The sequence below is a fragment of the Kogia breviceps genome, chromosome 1, assembly GCF_026419965.1.
Source record: "Kogia breviceps isolate mKogBre1 chromosome 1, mKogBre1 haplotype 1, whole genome shotgun sequence".
Taxonomy (NCBI): Eukaryota; Metazoa; Chordata; class Mammalia; order Artiodactyla; family Physeteridae; genus Kogia; species Kogia breviceps.
Window position 1 is genome coordinate 193,682,624 of NC_081310.1, and position 6,874 is coordinate 193,689,497.

A 6,874-nucleotide genomic window follows, 5' to 3' on the forward strand; every position below is an offset into this window, starting at 1 on the left:
CATTCATTCACCAAGCTTCCACCAGCACAACCAGCGGTTCATGCAGAGGATATACTGACAGTAGAATCAATGCCTGCCCCAGTGGAGATGGCACTTCGGTGGTGTGACCTCAAGAAAATTACTTGACATCTCTGGTCCTGTAAAGGAAATCATCTGAACATCCGTTGCTCAGGGGACGGGATGCCTTCACCGGTGGTGGGTGCCCTGAGGAAGGGGAAGGTGCCATAAACTCTGGGGTTAGAATCACGGTTTTCAACCCCACCCACACTCAAGAGACTCAGGAGAAAGCCAGTGTCCCACATTATTAGGGCCAAACTGGGACCCTTGAAGGTCACCTCAACCAGCCCTTGTACAGATGGGGACGCCTAAGGCTCAGAGAAGGGAATTTGCCCACGGACACACTGCGAGCCTGTGGCCACGCTGAATCTAGGACCTGCCTCCCCGCTCCCACTTCCACTCCAGTGTTCCTTCCGCTACATCACTCTGTGACTCTTCCCCTCTCCGCTCAGTTTCTGGATTTGAAGGGGCTTTTGCTGCGATTCCGGAACTGAGGAATCCTGGCCCCTTGGAGAGACTGTGAGGGATCTGTGTCATCTGGCCCTGGAGATTTTCCCAGGGAGGGGGCAGAAGCTCCCCATGGGGAGGAAGGTCAGACTTCCAAAGAGAGGGGTATGGGGGCGTGGATTCTGCAGGGAGACTGAAATCAGCTCCCCCAAGGGTCAGCTGTGGCCGCACTGGAGCAAAGACGGACTGGATCAGACCCAGGCTGCAGGAAAGTTGGGGAGAGAGTGAAGGCAGCTGGGAAAGAGGAATTGGGAAAGACAAAAGGGGTGTGTGTGTGTGTGTGTGTGTGTGTGTGTGTGTGTGTGAAAGATCAACATGGGGGAGGGGAACCGAGCAGGGAAACAAAGAGACAGAAAGTGCAAGCAAAGAATATGCAGAGAGACGGATGTGAACCTTGGTTGTAGGAGCTTTGTCTGAAGTAAGAAAGGGGAGCAGGCATGAGGGGGGTGAGCTGAGAAAAACGGACTCTGAGCCCAATAGCAAGATTCTGTAAGGCTGGGCTTCTGTTTGCCGCTGGGCCAGGCTACTCCTTCCCTTTGGCGGATACCCTGGTTCCTGAACCAAGTCTGCACTGGGGTGGGGGGAGGGTTTTCTTTGTGATCCGCTGCTTCCCTCAAAGCGTGTGTGTGCGTGGGGTGGGGGGCGGGGAGGGAGGGCTGAGGCTGAGCGAGGGAGCCTGAGTGGCTCTGTGGGTCACTGGGCATCCCTGTGAGCACAGCACCCAGAGGTGAGCTCTGAAGTCTGAGGCTCAGTCAGATGTCCAGAGACAGCAGGACCCGAGTGAAGATATTGCTCGGCTTGCTGATGCTTGTGGGAAGATCTGTGTTTGTTCACGTGCGTGTGGATCTTCCCTCCGCGTGCCGATTGTGTGGCGTGTGGGTGGATGTGTATCGCGTGAGTGGGCTATAAATCTGTGTGGGGATTGTTTGCGGGTAGACCTGTGTGAGTGCGTGCATGGACTGTGGGTCTGTGTGTTCTTGGGTCCGTGGGCACGTGCGCGGGGGTTGTGAGTCTCCAAGGCCGCCTCCAGGTGCTGTCCGCGGAACTGACCCCGGGCGTGGACGGGCGGGCCCCTGCGCCCACTCTCAAGAGGAACCTGGGGCCAACTGTGGCGCAAAGAGCGGCCGAGGAAAGGACGCCTCCTAGGAGGCGCCTTCCTAGCCCAGCTGCGGGCCCCCCAGGGAGTTTGGAAAAGTTCTCCCAGTGGCGGGGTTGCTCCCAGGAGTCGGCGCCACTCGCGCCGAGAATCTTCCCCACACCCTCAGCGCCACCACTGCTGGCTGCCCACCCCATCTCCACACTCACTAGCGTCCTCAGCAGGGCCCGGAGACCCTCTCGTGCTCAGCTTCCAAAGCCTGCCCGGTCTGCCCCAGAGCTCCCGCGCGCCCGGTTGGACCGGTGGCCGGGTTAATTGGGCCCCAGCACTCCGGGAAGGTCCCGTCGAGAGCAAGAGTGCGCTAAGGTAGAAAGTGGATGGAGAGGAGGTCATTAATCTTTTCCAGTCCCCTCCCTGAGCTCCAGCTGGGGTGAGAGACAGATCCCGGGTGGCTTCAGACTGATGCTCAACTTTTACGGAATCAGTCATCCATCCGCAGGGACTAGCAGGGGACCAGAGGTCGGAAGCCTCGCCGTTTGTGGGCATCAAACAGGCTGGTGCAGACCCAGGCTGCTCGGACCCCGCGGGGAGTTGGTGAGGAGCTGGAGCTCGGCCGCGGGGGGTTAGCTCTGGGCTCTGCCCTCCACCAGCCGGCTTTCCCGGAGGGTCCGAGGCCCGCATCCCGGGCTGGCTGGACAGCGGGAGAACTTCACATACAGAGCCGCGCAGGCCGGCGTGGGGGAGGCGCGGAGGGCTTGCCCGCCTCCTCCGAGCAATGCATCCCCCTGCCCCGACCCGGATGGCGCCCAGCGGCCGTCGCACTCACCTCGGCTGGCCAAGCTGAGCTGGCTGAGCCGCAGGCGCGGGAGGGAGGCGCGCCGTAGGAGCCGAGGGCTGCGGCCACCCTGCCGTGCGGACTTGTCCCCTCGCGGGAGTCGCAGGGAGAAGCTCTTCGGAGCTGCAGGAGGCCGGGGTTCCCCGCTCCGCTCCAGAGCGCACAGACCGTGCTCGGCCAGGTGTGTGTCTCGCTCCCCAGTGCGCACCGGGAGCTCGCTGCGCCGCCGCCGCCTTTTATTCGCCGCCAGCCTTTGTTTGGGTCCAGGCTCCTACCACGGGGCGTGGGGGTGTGCAGGGCAGGCTCTGGGGCCACACCGCCCCCCAGACCCTGGCGCCGCCGGCCTCCACGCCGCCCGACTTTGAGTCGGTAGCTGGCGAAGGCTAGCGCTCCGCCGCTCCCTGCTGTCTCCAAAGCCCGCCGCCAGGCGCCTCGGTAGCCGCCGCGCCCCCTGCGAGAGCCGCGCTGTGGTATAGCCGGGCTCTCAAAGCCTGCGGGCGGGGACCGCGAGGGGCGCAGCGACCCCTGTGGGTCAGTCCCCGCCTCTGCAAACGGCCCTGACAGGGTCCCCTGCCCCGCCCCCGCTTTCCTAGATTCCCACCTCTCTCCTAGCCCGCGCTCCTCTCCCCGTCCGCCCAGCCTTGGCAGGTCACCATCCTCCTGGACACTGGAGGGCATCCTCAGGTCTCCTCCGGAGGGAGCTGCCAAGCCCAGGCTGCTGGCGCCGTCCCTTCCTCCCATCTCCATCCTGGCACCAGAGCCCAGAGCCATGCCAGCTCCTGGGGCCGGGCATGCCTCCAGCCTTAGTACACGGTCTGCCTATATCCCTGGTTCGCGGGCCACAGGAGAAGGGGCCAGGGAGCCAAGGCTACTGCCCGGCTCATTTCTCTCCATCAGGAGAGAACGACTCAGAGGACATTGGCATTGGTGTCACCCAGGGAGAGCCAAGGGGGATGCCTTGAAAGAGGACCGGTTGCCAGCCCCCAGCAGCCAGATGGAGAAGTTTTACTTATAGAAGCCAGAACGAAGGGAGGCCATTGCTACTGTTGTGTGAGGGGTGAGCCAGGAGTTTATGATACATCCTCAGTGTGTGCTGAGAGCAGAAGAGAGGAAATAGGGAGGGGGTCGAAATGCAACCCCTGTCTCTAGGAAGTTCCCAGCTTACAGGGCAGATAGAAACACGGTTGAATTCTATAATGAAACACCGGGCCCCATACCCACACACGGATGCTCAATCCATGCCGCAGCCCTTCTTTTTAAAAGAGGAAAGCTGAGTTGGGAGCACCTCTAACATCGAAGGGCTGAGTGGAGCTTCTGTTTGTTCTTCACCTCCCATCCCTGCTCCATGTCTCTGGGGTGCAGCCCCTGGGAGCTGTTCCCAGTGGCTGGCTGCCAGCCGGACCCATGGATGTTTATTTTTGATTCTGGATGCCCTGAGAGCTCATCTATGAAGAAGCAAATGGCCCGAGCCGGTGTCCCTACCCTGGCACTCACTCCCTATGTACTCAAGATCGTCATGGGAACCATTGCCAGGCTGGCCAAATCTATCAGGGAACTCCCAGTGGTCCCATCTGGCCTCGAAGACATTAGGGTTTAGGACAGCTCCTGTGTGAAGGGTGCCTCCCTGAGCTGTGAGCGGAGAGAGAGACAGGAGACCTTTCCCGAGAAGTGGAGAGCGCGTGTGTGACTGCCCCCAGATCAGAGGCCAAATCTGACACATGCGCACGGAGGAACAGACTCAGCGTGGCCCTGCAAACGTCTAGTCTCTCTTGCCACGTCCCAGAGGGAGGGCAGAGAGCGTGGCACCATGGGAGAGGGTTGGAGGAAGGAGAACCAGGAGAAGATTTGTTTAGAAGGGAGACACAAAGTGTGTTCCCAAGCCCAGCTGAGAGCAAGGGGTTTTCTCTGCGGGAGGATGGCTTACGCTTTTCCATTGGCTTGAAGGCTGCTTCCAGGAGCCTCCTCAAAGCTCTCCAAGGCTCATTCGCTGCTCCTCCCAGTCGGACAAATCCACAGGGGAGCGATGTTGATGTGCTCCGTGTACCACCCTCAGCCCAGGCCTGGGGACACAGCCCTCACTTCCCTGGGAACTATTTTTAGTGGATTTGGGTCCTAGCTTCGTTCTGTCTAGCTGGTCATAGCTGTGGCCCCCTCAGCCACACCCTCCTTGGAGTCCTCCCTGGCCTCCTGGGACCTCCAGATGATCTCCAGTGGGGGCTGGGCTTGGTCCGCCCTTGATGTGGGACCTTCTGGGAACAGAAGGTACAGAGGCAGAGGCCCAATGGAGTAAAGGAGGAGGTGGGAGTGTGGTCCCCAGCAACACTGGAAGCATGCAATTTTCTCAGGCCATCAGCGGGGTTTTAAAAATGCAAATGGAACTGGGCCTTTGAAATATGCCTGCCATAAAGTGGAACTGGTGATGGCAGCGGAAGCTGGCGCCGGTGTGGAAAGTCACAAGAATCCCCCTCCTAGAGCCTCATCCTCGGACGCCCTGCCCTCTACTCCACGTTTTGATGCCTGTTTACAGGGGCCTGGGAATGCTGGACTCAGAGATCCCTGCCCAACCTCGGGGCACCTCCCTGAAGCCTTCTTTCCCTCCAGGTGCTAATGAAAGGTGACTCCGATAGTCAAATGATCCACCCAACTGCAGGGCTGCGAGAATGAGATTCTACGTTCCCCTGGCCCCCCACTCTAGTGATGTCTGTTGGAAGTTCTCCCAGGGTCTGATTTTAAATGCCTCTTGGTGCCGATAAGCTGCTTCCCCTGTTCTCTGTCTTCATGACTAATTGAAAGGCCTTCTTCTGTAACAAGTTGGAGCCATAGAGGGCTGCTTTGTCCTTAGCTCTTATCCCTTTATTCCTGTTTTCTCTCCAACCACGTCTGAAGCAGAGCCTCCGAGCCCAGCATCTGATTCCACTACTCCCGGTAAAGCCATATTTCCGTTCCATTCCTTAGCAGCTATGTGACCATGGGAAAGTCACTTCACCTTGCTGAGCCTTAACCATCTCATCTATAAAATGGGGATGGTAAAGGTACCTATCTCACAGTAGTGGCTATAAAGAGTTTACTAAATGAGATAATCTCAGTGAAAAAATAGTATTTAGCACAGGGCATGGCGCAGACGAAGCTCTAAATAAATATTAGCTGCTGCTTTTTCTTCTCGTTCTCCCTCTCCCCCTCCCCTCCCCCTCCCTCTCCCCTCCCCCTCCTCCTCCTCCTTCTTCTTCTCGCCTGTTGGGCAAGAGTGACCTACAGGTGACCATAATACCTCTCACTTCTTTGCGCCCCCCCACCCCCGGTGAGGAGGACTGTGTACAGATCAAGCCCTCCCACTACATGTTTAAGCGGCTAAAGGGAAAGAGTATATGGTGACGGATGGGGTGTTTATTTTTAACAGTGCAGTAGATTAAAGCAATTTCTCCATTGTCCCCCCATCAAGGAAGAGAGTAACTATATTTACAGGTGTTGCCCTCTTCAGTCTGCTAACACACTGAGTTTGGCCCCAACCCAAAGAGATGAGAGGTTTCCCTCTAATCTCACCTTCTCCAGGATGCCCAGAGGCAAGTGAACTGGGGTGGGCTGTAAAGAGTCCCAGAGTTAGGAAACTGAGTTTGATTTTTCTATGTGTCGTTTATTAACGGTATGACCTTGGGCAAGTCACTTCATTTCTCTGAGACTCAGTTTCCTCAACTGCAAAATGGGAGTAATAATGAACTCTGCCTATAATACGCCTGCAATTATCTTTTCAGCTGAGATGGAGCACAGATTTATAGGTAACAGTTAGGTAATTAGTCATAGATATAGTTATATATAGTTGGAGAGCCATAGGCTAGATAGAATGAACAATCCCTGTTTCCATGACTTTCAAGGTCGATTGCTCATCATGTGACATAACGGACGCAAAAGAGGTCAGGAAACTTGCCCAAGTTCATGGTGAATGAACTTCTGACTCCAGGTCGTGTAGCAAGTCAGTGGAATAGTTTGGGTTGGACCCAGGCAGGCCTCCTTCAGTCTCGAGCTTCTCCCAGGACAGCGTCTTTCCTCTCCCCAGCCCCGTTCTCCCTGAAGTTCTGTTCAGGAGGTGAGTGTGAGTTTATGGGGGGAAGAGGAGAGAGGGGCCAATAATTCAAGAGAAGAACAAGAGGTCTGGGGAACGGTGATGGGGCCAGGCTGGGGTGGGGATGCTGCAGACAGGGCCTGGGGGAGGCCGGGCAGGTGGCAGCGCTTCACTCCTGCCTCTCCAGAATTTCGCAAGCAGCAGGTTGTGAAAGGTTGGGAAAGGTAGCACTCCTTTCCCAGCCTTGCCTGCCTCCTCCGAGGAAGCAGGCAACTTATGCCAGAGTGAATACAGTCCAAGTTATTCACTGACTGCAACAATT

At 57.3% G+C, this 6,874-nt stretch overlaps 1 protein-coding gene across 2 annotated transcripts in view; it reads right to left on the reverse strand.

Moving 5' to 3' along the window:
* The window catches only part of DISP3 (dispatched RND transporter family member 3), a 54,247-nt gene extending 51,356 nt beyond the window's left edge, over nucleotides 1–2,891 (reverse strand). For both annotated transcript variants that reach the window (XM_059041768.2, XM_067017493.1), the window contains exon 1: nucleotides 2,487–2,891. The gene's annotated coding sequence lies outside the window, so the exon portion shown is untranslated. The remainder of the gene's footprint in view (nucleotides 1–2,486) is intronic.
* Between the last annotated feature and the right edge of the window lie 3,983 nt (nucleotides 2,892–6,874).